This window comes from Ambystoma mexicanum, chromosome 10 (genome assembly GCF_040938575.1).
Source record: "Ambystoma mexicanum isolate Mex_15411 chromosome 10, UKY_AmexF1_1, whole genome shotgun sequence".
Lineage (NCBI taxonomy): Eukaryota > Metazoa > Chordata > Amphibia > Caudata > Ambystomatidae > Ambystoma > Ambystoma mexicanum.
Window position 1 is genome coordinate 187,493,830 of NC_090932.1, and position 21,854 is coordinate 187,515,683.

The window sequence follows — 21,854 nt, forward strand, 5'->3', positions numbered from 1 at the left end:
GCGACCTCATTGTGGACGCTTTACAAGCTCACCACCTCTGAAGAACTTAGCCTAGACTGCCTGTCACTGCTACCTCTACTGGTTTGGCTACAGATCCCCAGAGTTGTCCCTGTCAAAATATAGGTAGGCCTTCTATACCGCCAGACTCCTGATGAGGCCCTCAATCTATAGAATGGGCATGTTTGTTCCCAACAGAAGTAACTTATCAACACTGACCCCTGCCCTTCATGTTTTTCTTCCATTTTACTCCGCTCAGCTGAGAGTAGCACTACAGTGCATGTGTGCCATGGGTTACCAAAGCCAGAGTGCACAAAGCAACGTCACAATTCATAGTGGGCAAGCAAGCAATCGGAGGGGCATTCGGTGTTAGGCGATCACTCAGGGACGTCATTTAGGGGTAACTGCGACCTCTGAGGTCTCCCTTGCGACCTCTAAAAAAAACAACAACAAAAAAAGAATTTTATTTTTTTAATTTTTGGGATTTTGTTGTAATGCAAGCTCCTGGGCTTTGGCCAGCACCATGTGGCTCTTTTAGTTCTGTAGTGGCAGGCTTTCTTGTTCAGGCCCCTTAAAAAAATAGAAGACAAATAAGAACAGGAGTTTCACAAGTCTAACACTTTCAGCACTGACTCTAAATAAGAAAGCATAGGAACACCAAATAATGTATCTTTCTGGAATTCTATACAATAATTGCTAGAATCATTAAAGGTTTATTTCAGACACACTTCAGGGGTGAGTCACTGATTTAGTTTGTTCTTCAACGCCTCAACTCAGCCTTTAATCCTTCTGAGGTCAATAAATGAGTACCAACACAGGTTGGGTGATATTGGGTGTATATTTTTTCTATATAAAGTGCATGGACGTCTGCTTGCATTCACAACAATTTGGTAATATGGGCCTATACACACTGATCTTAACGATACATATGGCGATCCATTGTTGTATGAAATGTAGATCACATTATAGTGATATCGTAACCATATTTTTGGTAGTGTACAATGCTATGTGATGCCACTTCCTGTTTTGTCAACGGGTGAAAGGTCGTTGTCCATCGCTTCCCGCGATATCACTTCGGGGTTTGGTCAAATGACATCACTTCCTGTGATGTCATCATTGGGTCAAGGGTCTTGTGATGTCACTTCCGCCACCCCTGACATTTTGGTGAAATTCACGGTCCCACTTGGGACCAGCTTCCTAAAACTTTCAACTAGACCCCCACAAATGTGAGGTTGGCTCCACCCCTGGCTGTGAGGATGGCCAGGGGCAGTGTGCAGGTGTGCTACAGGTCATACCTGATAAACTGTGTGAAAACTTCTTGGTATTTAAACACACGCATCTGGGAGGCAGCTCTGGACTACAGCACCCTCCCGGCAATGATGAGTCAAGGTCCTGTGCGTGCGAGGATATCTAGTAACGTAGACACACGTGACAGGTCTCGATCATCTGTTAGAAGAGCCGCACGTCTAAACGTCACGGCAGTCAGCGAGCAGAGCCTCACAGCACAGCTCGAAGCTCAGGCGTGAACCGAACCAGTGCAGGAAATCAAAGGAAAACACAATGGGATGGGGGAGGGGAACTAGGAGAAGAGTCATGGCATGCGAGCGAAAGGCTTGTAAAAAGTGTTTTTTTTAAAACACAGGACCAAAACAATACTTTGTTGTGTAGAGATGACTAGACCTGACAATATAGTTAAGCAAAAAGAGTGTGATTATAGCTTCATTTTCAACAACCTGAATGGAAGCCTACAATTACCAAAAAGCAAATAAATGTGAGGCTAAAATAGTGTATTCTGGAAAGAAACCGTGAAAGACTATGCAAGTCTTTGTGGTACACGGCATGCAGCTTTATGCATCCCTCCCATTCATAATCACCCACCGCTCTCACCTCTTAGGGGACAATAGCCACTGCGGCTTTTCCACTCCATGCCTTGTCTGCAGACATCCAACTTAAATCACACTTTAATGAGATGAAATGCAAAACGAAAATATGATATGGCATTTATAACGCGCCTGTACACAAGTGTTTCTAGACGTGACAAGACAGAAGCAGAACAAGACCAACAATCCTACTAGGCCTTGTGTCATTCAGATCGTGCAAGTGCGAGAACGCAAAGTGCATGGGGAAAGGGAGTGGCTGAGTGCAAGGGGAAAAATGGCAGCAATGTTCTGAGTAAGTGCAGCCAGGGCAGCGCGGCTCTGGGCAGTGTAAGGAGAACAAGGGACTGTAGCGTTACAGTTACAGCCCCTAAGTGCGTGGTAGGCCCGGAGGCAGGCAATGTTGACTGAACAAGAAAGAACCTGTTACCCAGTGAGACTCTTAGGGTATCCAAGCAACCAGTCGGTACAGCAGACAGCTAGGTCAAATAGGTCAGCAGTGAATGGAGAGAGAGAAAGCAGAGGAGAAGAGGAACGTTTTGAGCTTCTTCCGGAACTTCATGTGGCAACAGCACGTTTCAGCCCAATGCCAAAACAGTCTTAAGTGTATTCGCACATTTCGACTCATAAGAGCATTGATGATCTACTTCTTGGCATGGATTATTGATTTCTTCTCCTCAATAAGTCCTCGGTCCTTCTCTAGTTAATTCATCCTTCATGTCTTCAATAAACAGCTCTTCTCTTGGACCCAATGTGGGTTAAATAATAACATTCCCCTCTTATGCTGGAGCAGCTACTGACACGTTGCAATTGCTGCTACATGTTGACTTCTTGAGTCCAGCAACCTAGGGCAACGCTGGACCAGATGAACCAGTGACTTTAACGTGTTGATGACTGCCATGGGTCTCAAGGAAGAGAGCAGGGATCAGGAATGATGGATGCTTTAAGTCCTGCGCTAGTGCTGAAGACTCCATGTGCAAGCTTGCGGCAACACACAAGGGAGGGGTACTTCTGGCAGGGACTGCACCCGACGTGACCAAGCTAACCCTCATGAGCGAATTGGTGGAAATACATTAATTATGCAGTTGTCTGTCAAACCCCCAAAAAATGCAACTGACGTGAAGGAGGCGGAGCAGAAGAAAACAGATTCAATTGGAGGAGACCACATGTGTTCCTGACAAGGGATTCACGAACAAGGAGCTGCCTACGGTCGCTAGAGGCTGTCAGGTCAAATGTAGCTGCTGACCCTGTGCTCCTCCGATGATGGGGTGGGGGGTTGTCTGTGTCTTTGCCCTAGGAAGTAATGGAGCATGGGCACATTGCCTAATCCTATGGCTACAGGTAAATGGCTCCCCTGTTGAGTTTCTGATTGACTCTGTGTAAAGACTGGAGGGGGGTGTCTGTACTCATGCTCTCTATGTGGCAGAGGAAAGGCACAGAGGACCCCAGCCAAGATTCTCTATAAGGTAGCAATGGACGAGCAATCAAAGCCTAGCTTCTCAGGAGGTGATGCAAGCTGGTTCTTAAGTACAGTGTAGTCCCCAAGTCCCCACAAAGGAATGTCCAGACACTGTATTAGTTAAAACACAGTCTTTATATAATTAATATTCAAGGTTATGTACACTATCACAATAACTACCTTTGCGCTCAGAAAATCTACAATGGGAAATATATACAGTTCTAAATTGGTACCCCAATTATTATCAGATCTCATTAAAGTGCATCAACTATACTCTGGTCAAATGTCGCACAGATCAAGGAATAAAAGTAACAAACAATAGATATAGGAGGAATGCAGTTGGTTAGAACAATTGGCAGAATATTGATCCCTACCAACTAGGCACAATTCTGTGTGGAGATCCCCCACCTGGGCAACCTGTAAATAAAGATATATCGTACAAGCCCAGTCATATATTGTTCAACAGATTCTTACTTCCTTCTGAAATCGTTCTACAACCCCAATGTACCTGGAATAGCAGAGTTTGTCGTCGGGTCATCGACGGATCCTCCTTGAGCGGCTCCCTTTAAGGCAGGAGCCACAGATCGTCGAGATCCCATGAGGAAAAAGGGGTGATCGACGACGGCGAGGCGGCAGCTTCATTCCTAGCGGTGCTCGGCGACGACAGAGCGTTGGCGTCCTGCAAGGAAGAGGCGTGCGGGGCACCTCGATGACGATAGTTCAGGACTGCAAAGAGATTGTGAAGTGCTGAGCAAGGGCGTCAAGTCGTCCGGCATCTCTACGGTTGTCAGGTGGCGGGAAACCCACAGGCAGATGCTCCTGGGCGCGTCGGCGGCCTCGACTTTCTCCAGCAGGACAAAACAGTCGACGGTGCAGGCGAGAGCGTCCTTGGATCAAATGTTACTTAGGCAAAGGGAGCACGGCGGCTCTGGTCGGCGACGGCGGTAGTCGACGATGATGGACAACAGTGTCTGGGTGCTTCTCCTTGTGATTCCGCGGCGGTCCCCGTCTCCGGTCGGCAGCCTGTCCTAGGTCTGTCTACCAGGGAGCTTTGGCAAAGATCAGATGGTGCACAATGGTCCCTCGTAGCTCGGGAAGAGAGCACCTTACCAGCCGGTCCTCTCTGGGTCAGTCCTTGGAGACACAGCAGCTTTCAGATTGATGAAGCAGAGCAGCATCGAGGCTTCTCTTCCAGCAGGGCTTCAAGGTTAAGCTTCAGTTTCAACTCCAGTTTCTCTTCAGCTTCTGAACACGAATTCTAGCAGTGAGAGGCCCCCAGATATACTAGTTTATCTCCCATTCATTCTGCTGGGTCACACTCAGGCAACCAATCAGTCAGAAAGGCATTCATGCAGGCAGGCAGCCAATCAGCTGCATAGTGCATTCACTTCTCTCCAGACACTCACGACAAGTTATGTGTATTGGGACAAGTACCCAGCCATTTAACACTCCGCACTGCATTCATACCAGTTTCGGGCAGGGCTGTCTCAGTGATTGTGTCAAACACCAGATACTAGACATCCACAACACAGAATGCGTATTCGTCACACACTCCATTCACCCAGGTCCCACCCACAGGGTGTACCCACAACATACAGTCACTGGGAAGGCTCCAGCCAGTCTGGCCTGGACTTCACAACCACACCATATACAGAACTTCCACCCAACAGCCAATCAGGGGGAGGGACAGAGTCAGGGCTTCCCAGGACTTTGGGAAAACAAGGTAACAGGCAATAGAAAGCAAGAGGCCACAGGGGCCATCTTGTTTCCTATCAGGAATCAAGGGATTCCAATGGCAGGGCCTGGTTATCCCAAAATGGAGGATACTCAGAGCAACAGTCAAATTCAACATGGAGCTGCCACCAGCCCATACCCTGCTCTGTGGGCCACACACAGGTGCCCAAAACATACACTAGGGCAATCCAGCATCACAGTCGCCCCCCCAGACTGAGGTTAGGGTGCCTAATCTCCCACGAAATAGACACCCTCATCCAGACGGTCAACATACCTTCTGGAAAGGCCATCTGCATTATCGTGACTCTTTCCTGGTCTATGCTCTATGGTGAAGTCTAGCCCTTGCAGGCTAATGGACCACCTGAGCAGTTTCGGGTTCTCACCCTTCATCTGCATAAGCCACTTCTGGGGCTTATGATCTGTTTTGACCTTGAAGGTAGACCCTGTAAGTTAGGGCCTAAAATGCCTAAGGCTCCAAACTATGCTAAAACATTCCTTTTCAACAGTAGCCCACCTAAGTTCTCTACCCTTGAGTTTTTTACTGATGAATATGATAGGATGTTCCCTCCCTTTGTCATCTAACTGGGACAAGACAGCTCCAATTCCAGTGTCGCAGGCGTCAGTTTGAACAATAAAGGGCTTGCTGTAATCGGGCAAGGTGCCCTACACAGACATTGTTTCAAGCCATCAAATGCCCTCTGACAGTCTTCAGTCCAATTAACCTTCCTAGGCTGTTTGGGTGACGTCAGTGCTGTCAGGGGTGCAGCTATGGTTCCATAGTCTGCCATGAAATTGTGCTAATACCCAGTGAGACCCAAAAAGGCTCTCACCTGGGTTTGAGTAGTGGGAGTATCCCAGTCATGTACATCCTGTACTTTACTGGAGAGAGGTTGGATTTGACCCCCTCATAACTCATGACCAAGATATGTGACTTTATCCTGAGCTATCTGGCACTTGGTGGCCTTGATAGTGAGGTTAGCCCTTTTCAAGGACTGCAACACCTTATCCAGATGTGTCAAATGCTCTTCCCAGGTGGAACTGTAGACGGCAATGTCGTCTAAGTAAGCCACACAAAAGGCCTCCAGCCCACTGAGCGCATGATTGACCAATCTCTGGAAGGTGGCAGGGGCATTCTTCAACCCAAAAGGCATGACCCTAAACTGGTAGAGTCCCTCGGGTGTCGAGAATGCCGTCTTTTCCTTGGCATGGTCCGTCAGAGCTATTTGCCAATAGCCTGAGGTAAAGTCAAAGGTGCTCACAAATTTGGCAGCACCTATGGTGTCCACGAGCTCATCAGCTCGGGGCAATGGGTGCGTGTCAGTTTTGGTGAAGGCATTGACTCCTCTGTGGTCCACACAGAACCTCCAATCCTTGGTACCTGCCTGGGAACTAGCCTTGGGGCAAAGGACTACTGGACTGGACCAGGGACTGGTTGAGGGTTCAATAAGACCCAGATCCAAAATCCTGGTGACCTCAGCCTTGATGTGGTTCTTAACTGTATGTGTACTCCATTCACCCAGGTCCCACCCACAGGGTGTAACCACAACATACAGTCACTGGGAAGGCTCCAACCAGTCTGGCTTGGACTTCACAACAACACCATATATGGAACTTCCACCCAACAGCCAGTCAGGGGGAAGGGGGAAGGGGCAGAATCAAGGCTTCCCAGGACTTTGGGAAAACAAGGTAACAGGCAATAGAAAGCAAGAGACCATAGGGCCATGAATCAACGGATTCCAATGGCAGGGCCTGGTTATCCCAAAATGGAGGCTACTCAGAGCAACAGTCAAATTCAACATGGAGCTGCCACCAGCCCATAGCCTGCTCTGTGGGCCACACACAGGTGCCCAAAAACATACACTAGGGGTCGAGGGTTGTACCCCCACCCATGGGTGCCATAAGGGTATCCCATGGGTCTGTACGACAAACCAAAAGAGAGAGCTGCACCGCCAGGAGTCCCACATGAACTTCTGCCTGGAAAACACGACAGAACACACGATAAAAGGCAGTAAAGGAGAAGGATACGGAGGCCCTGTCCCTCTGATGCATTTCCAGAATCACACTCTGGAGCTACTTTGCATTGAATGGGAGAGGATGAAAACAAGAACATTCCAAAACATCCAAGGCTTTCCATTCCTGACGCAAACATATACTGGTTCGGACAAGCCACTCTCGTAGATGGAAGGATATCAGGCATCTATTTGCTACAAGAAACACGCACCTCAGCATCAAGCCTGCAATGCACATACAAGGCCTTCTTCGTATCATTTACAGATGAATTAATGGGAATTGGGGTAACAGACCTATACGTGTGAAAAAGCACGCCTGTCACTATTCCACAGCCTGGGCAAGTTAAAGGGTACCTTCTCACACTGTCCTTTCACGAGTCAGTAAAACCTGTGGCCTCGATGCCACATAATTCCCAAAACCGTGTGGAAACTGAGTTTCAATCACTTCTAAACCAAGACAATATCGAATCAGCCAATGAACAAAGCCCTGGGTATTGCCAATTATTCCAGTGCCAAAGATGCAGTGGGTCGAATTAGCATCTGTGTAGATTTGCACCATCCACATCATGCAATCCAACAGGAAAGAAGCTTGGCTCAAGGAATACATGCCACAATTAAGGCTATCATTCTTTGGAATTATGACCGGTATCTGGGTATATCACCACTTTCGCCATATATGTGGGTTTATCAGTTGCAAAAAATTGCATTTACTCTGCAGCTGACGTTTTTCAAAAGTACATTTGAAAGCAAGCAAGGCGCATTCCCGACTGTTTGGACGCCAGTGATGAATATTTGATGTTAATCAAGAAGCACGAGGAGAGTCTCTGCAGCTCTGGAATAAGCAGACTTGACGAGTGAACAACAAATGTAAATTCAACAAATCAGTACTAAAAATGGGTCCCTTTTTTCTAAGGACAGGTTGCAGCCCGACCCTAATTAAGTGAGCTACTTGGCATCTATGCTTGATCCTATCATGTTGCTGCACTTGTGCTCTTTCCTGAGCATGGCCGGCTATTGCACCTGTTGCATCCCTCATTTTACTTCCAGGAAGTTCCCTCTTCGACAGCTAACATATCATGACTGTGAATTAGCATGGTGTGGAGGAATGTTTGGGAATTAAAACATTCATATACTGCCCTTGCATATTAGTGTATGATAATGTTGAGAGCAGGCACTGCAAATCACCATGTTTAAACCACTGTTTCTTGCTTGTGCGGGGCGAGAATGTAGATTGTACTGTCCATGTCTTTACAATGAAAGCCCATCACCTAGTGTGTAAAAATGCTCGCCTTCGCATCTCTCGTTTCTGACGTGTTTCTCTTTTGGCATGTGTAAGTGTGTTTTAGGCTCCCGCTTTCTTAGGAAAAGCTGTTTTAGTAGATGGAAGCACATGTGACTCTTTAATGAGTATATGGATCTGGGCTAACTGTATTACGGTATGCTGTCCTCCCTGATAACACTAACATGTACGAAACAGTGCAGCTGGAATCAAAAGCTTGTATATTGAGGCTTTGTTCACTGCCAGCAACATTGTTTCAAGGTGAGACCTTGCCCTGTTGGGACCTCCGCTTTCATTGAAACGCATGTGTTCCTTTGGGTATAAGAGAACAGTGGACAGAGGAAGGGGGGCTCAGTTGCGCCGAAGTCTTGCACTGCTGTTGGTCCTGTTTTGTTACTGCTTTTTACTAATAAATTCTTCACCAATCCAGCGGAATCGTGAGTGGTCATTTATTCCAGCACAATGGTGCCCTGCATCTCAAAGTGTATTTCAAGATATCACAAACTGAATAGCTAGTACAAATGCTATGGTATGTGTCAACCCTATGTTGTGTTGTGCACAGAACTGATCCTCAATGCTAGCCCGTTGGGTGTAGGTGCCATCCCTGCTCAGCATAGGCCAGGCACAACACTCCAGTCTTATATCCAGTCATCATAGCCTGACAGATCCGATGAGGGCTGCTATGGAGTCAGGCTGGACACCTTTCCGATAAGGTTAGGGGGGCTGTGCCTCTGAGGACCAGGGATGCCCACTCGCTGCATAATGTGCTACCTGTAATAGGTAAATGGGGTACTCCCCAAAGCCTCTCCTTCTGTCACATTGGCAGGCAGAAAAGGAAAGCTCTGGCATTTGTGTTGGCCTGCAAAGCACTGTTGTAACAGACAATCAGACTCTTGGGACAGTATATGACACCTTATCAAAGATGACTCCTCAATTCAAAAGGCAGGGCCTGTGCCTCCAGGATTTTGCATTCAAGATCGTTCTCATCATCCAGGGAGGGAGCTCAACCCTGCTGACTACTTCTCCAGACACCTACCCAAGTGGGGTCACAGGGCATCAATCTCTGATGAATATATTAACTATGTTTTATGTCCAGCTCAGCGTCTGGCTGTGCCTTTGAAATACATAGTGGCCACATCCCATGCAACGCTGAGGTTGATGACCTCAGCTAATGTGATCCCAATGATGGAAATATGCAAATGTGCTGTCACGGAACTGGCAAGGTGTCACAGAAACATAGATTTTCCAGATGATACCGAGTGAGCTCTTCGGGCAGACGTCTACTAAGGAACAACCACGTTGTTATGTTATGTGTTTGCGTTTTTATAATATGCTTTTCTGTCATTTGCATGATCTGCTGGAACTCTAAAGGATCTAAAAAAGAGGTGACGGAGTGGTCTGGTTATTGGGAGAGAGGGAAAATACAAGACAGCTTTGCTGTATTGATGTGTATAGTTCTGCACTAACCGGCAATTGTGATTGTGTCCCATTGAGGGTGTTTTGTGGCAGGATATGGAGTTACATGTTGCCTGGTGTGACCTGGTGTGACCATGGTGCAAGGATTATTTAATTAATTAATCTTTTTCTAACACGCTTAATACCGGAGACCAGTCTCTAAGCACAGGACCAGAATTCGAACCTGTGTTCTCTTGCTTCCAGAGGATGCATTCACCAGCAACATGATATGTAAGTCTGTTGGAGATGTTTAATGTTTTTATGTTTCTGTGTTTCTTACTGGGTAAGCATTTTATGTGTTGGAACTTGGAAGTTCAGTACTAATGTGGATAGCATTCATTGTAGGATCCCGGTGACTGTTGAAGCATGAATGTGGTGTGGCCATCGTTAAGTCCTGGTGGTGGTGGGCTGCTATCCCCGGCAATGGAATGTGCAGCAACTTTCCCTGAAACAGAGGTAGGAAACTTGGGGGTGGGGAGGGTCATGCAGGAGCAGAAAGCATTGCTATTGATTAAACATTGGAGAGAACTTGCTCCAGCAGAAAGATCACAGTGCAGACACTCACGCAGTGTTCTGAGTCCCAGTGGGTTCAACCTTATCAGACAGTGAAGAACAAGTCATTAATTCATTAATTTTTGTCATTTGTATAGCGCTTTTCACCAAAAATATGGTTCCAAAGCGCTGGTGGTTGAACGCCCTTGGAGGGACCAAAGTCCAAAGTATGGAAACATTGGGAGATGTTATTATGCAACTGTACATTTCGGCCATTAAGTTATGAGAGGGTGGCCAAGACCCTGCTAGTCACCCATGTCTAAATGGCATGTGGATGGGTGGAAGGAGGTATACTAGGAGCGAACCAGGAGGGAAGGTGTAAGAGGATAGACAGTTATGTGAGCAGCTACAGTTCAAATTCTTTGTCGGGAAAGGGAGCTGCATTCTTATGGCAGGGGTGTTGTGGAAAGTATTTGAGTTATGTGTGAAAGCAGATTTGTGCGGGAGTGAGGCCGAGCCTTCGGCTAAGTTCTGAAGGTATGGCGTGCACAAGGGATAAAAGGGTTAGCTATACATTCAAAATTGTCTACACCGTGGATTCCACCTGGGTGCAAGAGCAGTACATGTCACATACGATCTAAGAGCCACAAAATACCCACCGTCTATGTGGATCTTAGAGTGATGCACTGCCCATCCCCAGGTCCTTCAAAATGCGATAACATTTCCCACCTTAAATGTCCAGGTGCAGCGACAATGCCCACCTCATGTTACTTTGCCAATTCCTTATCCAGCAGTACAAGTGCTAGCCTTCACAGTTCTTCACATACAATACATCTGCTGGCCTACACAAGTTCTTATAATTGCAATACATGTGCTACCCTTCACAGTTTCTTCTAAGCTAACACATCCAATTTCATTCTACGAGCAATACATGTGCTAGCCTTCACAGTTCTTCATATGAGATACATATGCTAACCTACACAATCTCTTCTAAGCGCAGCACATGTTAACCTACCCACTATCTTCTACCCCCGAATCCATCTACGAGTGACACATTTCCTGCCTCCAGAATAAATCTAAGGGCAACAACTTTCCTGCCCCTAAACTCAACTACGTGCAACACATTTCCTGCCCCCAAAATCCATCTAAGTACATTTTCCCCCCAGAATACAGCTAAATGTGATGCCTTTCCTACTCCCAAAATCCATCTATGTGCAACATCCTTCCTACTCTCAAATCCATCTAAGTGCGACACATTTCCTGCCCCCCGATTAAATCTAAGGGCAACAACTTTCCTGCCCCTAAACTCAACTACGTGCAACACATTTCCTGCCCCCAAAATCCATCTAAGTACATTTTCCCCCCAGAATACAGCTAAATGTGATGCCTTTCCTGCTCCCAAAATCCATCTATGTGCAACATCCTTCCTACTCTCAAATCCATCTAAGTGCAACACATTTCCTCCCCACCAAATACAGCTAAGAGCAATACATTTCCCCCCACAGAAATGGGGGGAAATGTATTGCATTTCTAAATGCAATGCCTTTCCCACTCCATCCATGTGCGACGCCATTCCTACTCCCAAATCCATCTAAGTGAGACATATTGCCTACCTGCAAAAAACAGCTAGGTGCAGTACATTTGCTACCCCTAAAATAAGCTTAAACATAATAAATGTCCTACTCGCACAATCCATCTACGTGCGACACATTTCCTATGCTGAAATCACAGTGACATACAGGAGCAGGATTACACTCCAACACATGGGAGCAAATCTCAGTCTGGACGCTCCTTCGGACGCTCCTCGTCTTTTCCAGCATCTGGCTGCCCCGTTTTGGCACCATTAGAGGTTGCCTAGGAAGTGCGTCTGAGCGTAAGAACGAGGCATCGGTCATGTGTCTAGTCAGCTGGTTACATGCGCTACGTAGGCACACAGGCTCTGCCCCACGTACACTGCTCGAAAGGAAGCCAGTTCTTCATAACGCTGCTTCTAATTGTAGCCTTACTCAGATCTTTGTTTTTGTGAACCTATTGACCTCAGATATTCCTATCGACCATTCTCTGTCTTCCCCTTTGTACCGCAAAGCCAGTTTGTTGCTGAACCAGACCTCTGAACGGACTTCTTTGCCTGCCGAATTGTGTTCTGGCGGACCTCCCGCTATGCGCTAGCCCTCGGCCATTTCCTCTGTGCAGCCCGCCTCGGTTACAGAACACCACTGGTCCAGAAACGTTCCGCCTGTGTTACCAGCTATGCGCAGAATCTTTCCGGTTAAGACCCGCTCTGGGAAGTTATTTGCATCTCTTTATCCTGTGAACCATACCCACGCCAGAAGCCTCCTTCCCTCAAAAAAGCCTCCTCAAAATTCTGCACGACATCCTAATAACTGTGTTTTGCTCAACTGCACCCTAACAACTGTGTATTGCTTCAAGTGCAACAGTGCACCAACCCGACTCAAGTGCGGCCCTCGTTCCGCCCGGGGAGCATTCCCATACTAACCATCCTGTTTGTGGTTTTATCCTTCCATTGTTCTGTGACTTCAGGAACCTTAAATAAACCATACCGCAGGGAGGGGGTAAGCTTGTATTTTTCCCTTTTCCTCACATTCCAAATCCAACAACAGCGGGGTTCAGATTGATACAGTGTTCTGTCTTGGGTTCTCCTATAGGTACGCCCACCAGGTCCTTAAAGCCATAGTAACAGGTATACTGATAGTTGTGCTTGTTTGTTGTTCTGTTCACTGTTCTCTCGACTGGTGTTAATCGGTGTGTGTTTCTTTGCAGCATTGGTGTGGCGGTATGAGTTTCCCTGCTCTTTTGTGTAATCAACACCTCTGCTTGTCTACTTTGAACAACATAGGGGTGTATTGCAAAGAAGAGCTCCCTCAGTTTGAGGAGGCTGGGTTCTGGGTTAGCCTTAACTGGAGGAAAGTCTACTCATTACTCTGGCTGGCAATACGGTGCAGAAGGTCGTCCATCATCCTTGTCAGTTTCCTTGAGGTCTTCTATTCAACGCCCGGCCTGATCAGCGGTGGTGAGTAACACTCTGCCAACATCACAAACTGGACCAAACCGATCAGATTCTGACATCCCTGATCCTCCCAAATAGGATCAAGCCAACACCATTCCTGCCTCCACTGAACCATCCGACCACCCATTCCAAAAACTCTAATGACCTCTTTAACAGCAGTTCAGGTGCCATCATCAATAAAACAAATATCCCACCACATCTCTGGATGACCTACCCAGTATAACTAACCACCCATGCCCCTTAGTACGCAGAAATGCCCGACTTGGCTCTAGACTAGGTAAATCTTACCCCTTACCAACCAGCCCCCCCACCTTCAAATAATCATATCCATAACCATCCTCTAAAGCATAGACCCCAAAAATCGCACACCAAACCTAACCGGGCAACAGATGTGCTGGACACCACTGTCCTAAGCAATAGCCCCACTGCTATCAAAGGTGCCCTGATCAATGGCAGATCCCTGGTGGCACATGCAGTAGACATAGCAGACCTAATTAGCACTAAAGATCTGGACTTCCTTGCAATAACAGAGACCTGGCTACACTCAGCTGCAGGCCCATCTCTTCTCATTGCCACCTCTGACAACTATACAGTCCTAAGATCTGACAGAGAGTCAGCCAGAGGTGGAGGAATCACCTTTATCATCAAGTCCTCCTTTGGTCTCAGAATAGCCCCTCCGCCTCTAACCAATTTCTGTGAATTAATGGCTGTGAAACCTCTGCTCACTAGCTACCGGACCATAACAATGCATCTGATCTACAGACCCATTGGTCCTATCGGCTCCTTCGAAGAGGATATCATGACCCTCCTTACCTCTAACACCAAACCCTCCTCACAAATTCTAATACTAGGTGACTTTAACTTGGGGCTCAATTAACCTAATAACCAACCTGCCATAACACTGGCCAACTCAATGTCTGACCTAGGCCTCACTCAAAGAGTTCTCCACTCTACTCACAATAAAGGAATAATCATAGGCTGGATAGCCGACATTAACTGTGAAACCATCATATCGTCTATCGAACCACTCCCTTGGACTGGTCACTCCCTGCTCTCATTTACTATCCAAAATTGCAAACTACCAACTAAACAGAACCTATGGCTCCTCCAATCCCAACCAGAAATAAAAGGAACATCACGATGGAAAATCTCAAGCCATTTCTCCAACCGCTACTCAAACCTCCACCTGCCACCTCCAACCCGGCAGAATTAGTGGAACTCTACAATAAGTCCATCACCTCAGCACTAGACAAAATTTCCCCCCTCAAGCTGCGCAAAGGCAAACCTACAGAACACTTGAACACCTGGTTTACACCCAAACTTTAAAGACCTTCGTAATGAAAAAAGAAAACTCGAAATGTCCTGGAAAAACAATCCCACCCCTTCCAACAAAGACAACCTACTTAAAATCACAGCAAACTACAAAAATGAAATCCTTCTAGTCAAACGTAATACCTATAACGATAGGATTAAGAAAGCCAGTTCACGCTCCAGAGAACTTTTTACGATACTTAGAGAACTGGTATCCCCCACCCCTCCAGCAGACAACTGCATTAAAGACAAAACTTGGTGCACCAAAATCTAAGACGCACTAGCTAACAAGATCACCTTACTACAAAACAAAATAATCACAAAAATGTAAACTGCCCTCTAGTGTAAACATCACTAAAACGTGTCCAGTCCAGCCCACACCTCCCCACCCTTTTAGATTCACCCAAGTATCCACCTTTGACGTGGAAAACATCATCGCCTCACTGAAACCATCTAACTGCCAAGGAGACTCATGCCCAGACTCTACCATCAAGGTAGCTGCCAGTGAACCTGCTCCCTTTATGACCATGCTTATCAACCTATCCTTCCATACATGTACCATCCCCATCAATCTAAAAAATGTATGGGTACGCCCTCTTTTAAAGAAACCATCCTTAGACCCAAACATCCCTACCAATTTCAGACCCATCACAACTGGCCCCTTTTTGCTTATGATCATCGATAAGGCAGCCTACATTGCAGATTCAATCCTACTTAGAGGCCAATAACTTACTTGGACTCCGACAATCAGGCTTCAGACCTCAACATGGCACTGAAACAGCCCTGATTGACCTGATGACCCAGATTGAGACTTGAAAGATAAAGGAAAATCTGCACTCTTGCTCCTGTTGGACTTGTCAGCCGTCTTCGACCTGGTCGATCACAAAGTACTTTGCAAACACCTCTCTTCATCGGGCCACTTTTCAACAGAAGCAACAGCATAGATTCAATCCTTCTTAAAAAATAGATAGATGTGCGTTTTCTCATCAGCTGCAGCAGCAGACCCTATCCCCATAACCTGCTGTGTCCCACAGGGTTCTTGTGTGTCACCCACCATTTATAATGTGCTCACCAAACCATTATTTGATGGCTTAGACCATCTGGTCGTCACCTACACTAATTATGCAGATGATACCCAGATCCTTATACCTCTGACAGGTGACTATGAGACCGATCTAGCTATGGTAAACAAAATCTACCTCATCATTCAGGCCTGGATGGCCACACATGGGCTGTGCCTGAAGGATGAGAAGACTGTGCTTCTACTCCTAGCCACCCCATCCAATCAGAAGAAACTGAGCAACCAATATTTCTCTTTCAACATTGATTGCAATGACATCAAGGTGGCTAAGGAGATACAAACACTGGGATTCTACTTAGACACCTCCTTGAACCTTCGCAAACAAATCAGTGTTACGGCCTCGGCAACAGCATACACTTGTAAGCTGATCCACGCCTGCAAACCTTTTCTTTCCACAGAAATTTGTTTGACTTTGGCCAGAGCTCTTATTCTGTCAAAAATTGATTACTTCAACACATTGGGCCTCATTAGGACCCAGGCGGTAAGGGGTTTACGGCGGCGTATACAGTGCCGACCGTTACCGCCTGATTCCGAGGTCCCTTAGCGCCATGGAGGATTTAACACCTGCTTTTAGCAGGTGTTAAAATCCATGGCGCTAAGGGACCATGTTGTTAATTACGCCACCGTAATTTACGGTGGCGTAATTAACGCCTTCCCCACTCCCATTATGCCCTATGGGGCAAAAATGGGAATGGGGAAGGGTAAATGGGGATTGGGGACTTACCGCCCCGCCAACCTCGGAATGGGGCGGTAAATCCGCCAACCACCATGGCGTAAACGTAGTTTACGCCATGGTGGTAAAGGTACGACCCAGGCGGTAACTTACCGCCTGGGTCGTAATGAGGCCCATTGTACCTTAGTGCCAGTAAATGCATCACCAATAAAGTCCAGATTCTCCAGAACAATACCCTGAGAACAGCACTGGGGATCTCCAGAAGACAGCACATCTCTACTACTAGACAACGACAATGGCTATCCATCATTGATAGAATTCAATTAAAAACTGTTTCCCTAACTTACAAAATCCCTAACTTACAAATACCTCAACAACACAGCCCCACAATACCTTGTCAAGAAATTCACCAAGAACACTCCTTTAAGACCTACCAGGACCACTAACTCCAGATCCCTGCGAGTACCCAGATTCAAGCTGAAAATAGCAGGGGGCAGCAGCCTCCCCGTCTTGGCAGCCCAGCTATGGAACTCTCTACTCACCACCCTAAGAGCCGACCAATCCTTCCACAAATTCAGGAAAAACACCAAACTCTGGCTCACCTCCAAAAACCTGCCACCTGTTTAGCTTGCCTCTCTCACTCCATTGTATATAAGAGTTAACTTTTGTATTATAACTATATTGTAATAACCATGTACCATAACTGTATTGTACCATATCATGTACTATAACTATATTGTAATAACCATGTACCATAACTGTATTGTACTATATCATGTACGTTCCTACCTATATTGTAACTAAGAAAATCCATATTCTTGTAAGGGCACCCAAATACCCTTGGGTGGGGTGCACCATATAAGTAAACAAACAAACAAACAAACACACACCTTGATACACTCGCCTAGTCCACTGCTACTAAACTTATATACAATCTTGTCCAAGACCAGCCCTCAGCATTTTTTCCAGCATGCCAAACTGAGGAGCCCAACTACAGGATTTAGAAAACAGAATACAGTAAGGGTACAGAAGTAAGACTCAGACATGGAGGTGTCATGGCGGTTGGCATAGACCTTTATTAAAGTGAAAAAAGGAAAAGAAATCCCTGTCTTGCCCTAACTCTAAGAGGGGTTTGTCGCAGTCATGATGTCAAAAGCAAAAGGTACCAATAACCAATGTCAGAATCCTAGCTCTGTCACTCACTGTGATGCTGGAAATGCATCGGAGGGACAGGACCTCCATATCCATGTCCTTTACTGCTTTTTATCACATGTTCTGTGTTGTTTTCCATGCAGGAGTTTATGTGGGACCCCTGGCGGTGCAGCTCTCTCTTTTGTTTTGGTTTTCAGACCCATGGGATACACTTATGGCACCCATGGGTGGGGGTCCCCTAGTGTGTGTTTTTGGGCACATATCTGTGGCCCACAGAGCGGGGTACGGGCTGGTGGCAGCTCTGTGCTGAATTGACTGGTGCCCTGAGGATCCTCCATTTTGGGATGCCCAGGTCCTGTCATTGGAATTGGTAGATTCCTGATGGAAACAAGATGGCTCCCATGGCCTCTTGCCTTCCGTCGCCTCTTACCTTGATCTTCCCGAAGTCCCGGGAAGCCCTAACTCTGTCCCTTCCCCCTGACTGGCTGTTGGGTGGAAGTTCCATACATGGTAGTGTCGACCAGACTGGCTGGAGCCTTCCCAACGACCGTGTGTTGTGGGTACACCTGTGGGTGGGACCTGGGTGTATGGAGTGTGTGATGAATATACACTTCTTGTTATGGATGTCTTGTATCTGGTGTTTGACACAATGACTGAGACAGCCTTGCCCGAAACTGGTATGAATGCAGTGTGTAGTGTTGAATGGCGTGGTACTTGTCCGAATCCACATTATGTGTTATGAGTGTCTGGATGGAGTAGAATGGCCTGAATGCACCGTGCGCCTGATTGGCTGACTGACTGCTGAATGCCCTTCTGAATGACTGGTTGCCTGAGTGTGACCCAGTGGAATGAATGGGAGATCAACCAGTATATCTGGGGGCCTTTCACTGCTAGAAATCAGTCAGAAGCTGAAGAGAAACTGGAGTTGAAACTGAAGCTTGACCTTGAAGCCTGTAACGCTCACCTGGTTCCCACGGGGGCGCTGGTCTAGTCTGGATTGCTGTGGCCTCTTCTAGCGTGATGCGCAGGACACGGAACACCGATTGGACAGGACCTCCAAATCGTGTTTGCCTGGCCCGTAGGAATATCCTTCTGCAGATGTGAAAGGGGATTAACAGTCTGCAGAATATTGTGCTAGCTCCCCCCTTTCCCCCTTCGTTCCTCTCTAACTTCCTCCAAACCCCGGTTTAAGCTCACCTTATGGTTTGGAAGGATGAACTCTCCATCCTGCTTCTGGTGCAGGGGCGCGCGTTCGTCAATGGTTTTCAGAATGGCGCTGGCAAAATCCACTTGACTTTCCTGAGCGAAGCGCTGTAAGTATGAAAGTTCAAAGTTCAATTGAGGCCCCCTTTATGTTGTCTTTCTAACCTGTGATCTGTCCTTTATTTCAGGTGCAGAATGAAGGCGATGTGTCGAGGGGTTAAACTGCCGAGGTGAGTAGTGATGTAGTGATGAGGGCGATCCCTCTAAATGTCCTTATCATTCCCCAGAAATGTCTCTTGTCCTTTCCCCATAGGGGCCGGGGTACGGTACATGCCAACGGGGCGGTGCTGACCCGAAATGTGGAAGAAAAGCCGGTAAGTATTATGGCTGTTAATCAGGCTTTCCTTCTGTGTTCCTTCTGCTCACCTTTTGTTTCTTCCTCTCTCCCCTAGGTGCATAGATGTGGCGTCCGATGCCGACAGCCGCGATGGAGCCGGGAGATGTCTCGAGGACAGGTGAGTGAAGCGTGGCGCTGCAGCGAGCAACGCAATGCTTTTAAATGGAAGTCTTTCTTCAGGGATGCTGAAGATTCCGGATGCAGGTAAGAAGTTTGAAATAGTCCTTGGTTTTCACCTTTCTCTTCTCTTCCTTCCTTGCAGGTCTTCCAGGTTCGAGGCGGGCGTGGCTGGAGTCCAGGAGCAGACACGGTGAGCGTTAAGCTGCAGGAAGCAGAACAACGCGAAGCATGAGCTGCTGTCTGGGCGTGGCTTAAATAGCCCCAAAGAAGTCCCAGGTATGTATCCTTCCCCAACTAGGTATGTATCCTTCCCTGGCCACGCCTGAGTGAAAAAATAGTCCCTATGAAAAAATAGTCCCTTTCAGGTCTCAGGGAGGCCTGAAGCGTGCAGCATGGTCTGCATCAGGTAAGTGCACAAAACACCTCCCTTTATGACACTGTTGTCCGTCATGGTCGACGACTGCCATCGCCGACTGAAGCCGCAGTGCTCCCATTGCCTAAGAACATTTGATCCAAGGATGCTCTCGTCTGCACCATTGACCACTTTGTCCCGCCAGAGAAAGGCGAGGCGTTGATGCACCGAGGAGCATCTGCCGGTGGGTTTCCCACCACCTAAAGACCACAGAGACGCCAGTTCTTCAAACTCTTTGCGGTCCTGAACTATCGACATCAAGGTGCCCCGCATGCCTCTTCCTTGAAGGACGTCTATGCTCCGTCGTCGACGAGCACCGCCAGGAACGAAGCTGCCACTTCACCGCCGTAGTTCACCCTATTCATCACCGGACGTTCGACGACCCGTGGCTCCTGCCTTAAAGGGAGTGCACTCAAGAAGGGCCATCGATTTCCCAACGAGGAACTCTACAACAGCAGGTACTTTGATTTGTTGAACTATTGGAAAGACTTGTGTGAACAATATATGGACTGGGCTTGTGATATATCTTTATTCTACAGGTTGCCCAAGTGAGGGGATCTCCACACAGAACAGTGTCTAGCGGTAGGGGCCAGTATTCTGCCAATTGTTCTAATCAACTGCTTTCCTCTTATATTGTCATGCGGCAGCCCTGGCAGTTGTGGCACACATGGAGAATGCATTGTATCACACGTCTGAAATCAGGTTTTGGGAACAGCTATCCGATAAAGGCTACGCAGTCTAGTCCTCTCCCAACATGGCCGCTGCGTTGCAGGGTTGCTATACAACCAGCCATAGCCACGGCTCGGTGTGTTGTTTCGTACTTCCTGGTTCCCGCTGCAGCTCTCATAACTGTTCTCTCCTACTCCTGAGCGTTTGTGTGTTTTTGAACTATTCCCCTGTTGTTCCTGCCTTGCCTTTGTCTTTCTCTTGCCTTACTAGTCTCCGGTCTCCAACTTCCGCCACTTGTTCGTGAGATCTTCCATTTCATGTGAGCCCCGCCTCGGCTGGTACCCACTCTACAAGGTATGCTCTCTCTCTTTACTTTCATCGGCTCTTCCGCTAACCTCTCCTTGCTGTATTTTTTCTACGTAAAGGTATTCATTTCATTGTCCGTGACTATTCTTACCTTTCTGGTGATTGTGCACTTTCTGCAGCCATTTTGGTGTTTCTTTTCAATATATCCTTAATTTCTGGTCTATTCCTTGATATTCTCCCTGCTCAGTCCACATCCCGATGATCTGCCCAAGCTCTTGAATCTGCTACCCAGTCTCCGCTGTTAGAACTCATCAGTCTGCAACTGTCAGAATCGTTCTGCTTCCACAATCGGAACAATTTGCTGTAACAAGAGGATCACCATTCGTGAATCACCGGACACTTAACAGCAGGGTTTTTTGGTGCTAAGAGCTTTTTCCCTGCTCCAGAGGCTGGCTCCCTGGGGGTCCCCTTTGGCCAGGGGTTGTCCTCCTGCCAAGGTGGCCTCTGGTGGAGCTCATCCTTATTTGCGCGAAAAGAAGGTCAAGACCCAGAAGCGAGAAGGAGAAAAGAAGTTCAGAAGAAAGGAGACAACAGAGACCCCGACCAACTCCTCGGAAGAAAGAGGTGAGGAGGGGTCACGGGAGTGTTCCCCAGTATTGGCCAGGCGTGATAGTATACAACGCCCAGAAATACCCATGGCTTTGTTGGAACAATACCAGGAGTTGGTGGCCGCCATGATTGCTCAGATGCCAAATGTACAAGCTGAAAACGTAGCACTTAGACAACAGGCTACAGCACGGAACGAAGAAAGAGGGGATTTACCCCCAGGCCTTTATCCTTTGGTAAATACGATAGTAATGCCAAATCCTGGAAAGAATTTATGGATGCCTGTCGGGTCTATTTCAAGTTCAGACCAAGAACTTTTGAGACTGATAGGGCCCGAGTGGGGTTCCTTATTTCAAACCTGGTGGGAAACGCTTTGGCCTGTGCCACTCCTCTGGTGATGAATGATCACCCGGCCTTACAGAATTTTGATCAATTTGTCCAACAGATTCAAATAACCAGAGGTACTGTTTACCTTGTATGAAGCCATGTTAGACATCTGACAGGGCAGTTCCGATGTCCAGACCTACGTGTCCAGATTCCAGAAGGTTGCCACAGTTTCAGGGTGGCTAGATACGGCTCAGCAGACAATTTTCA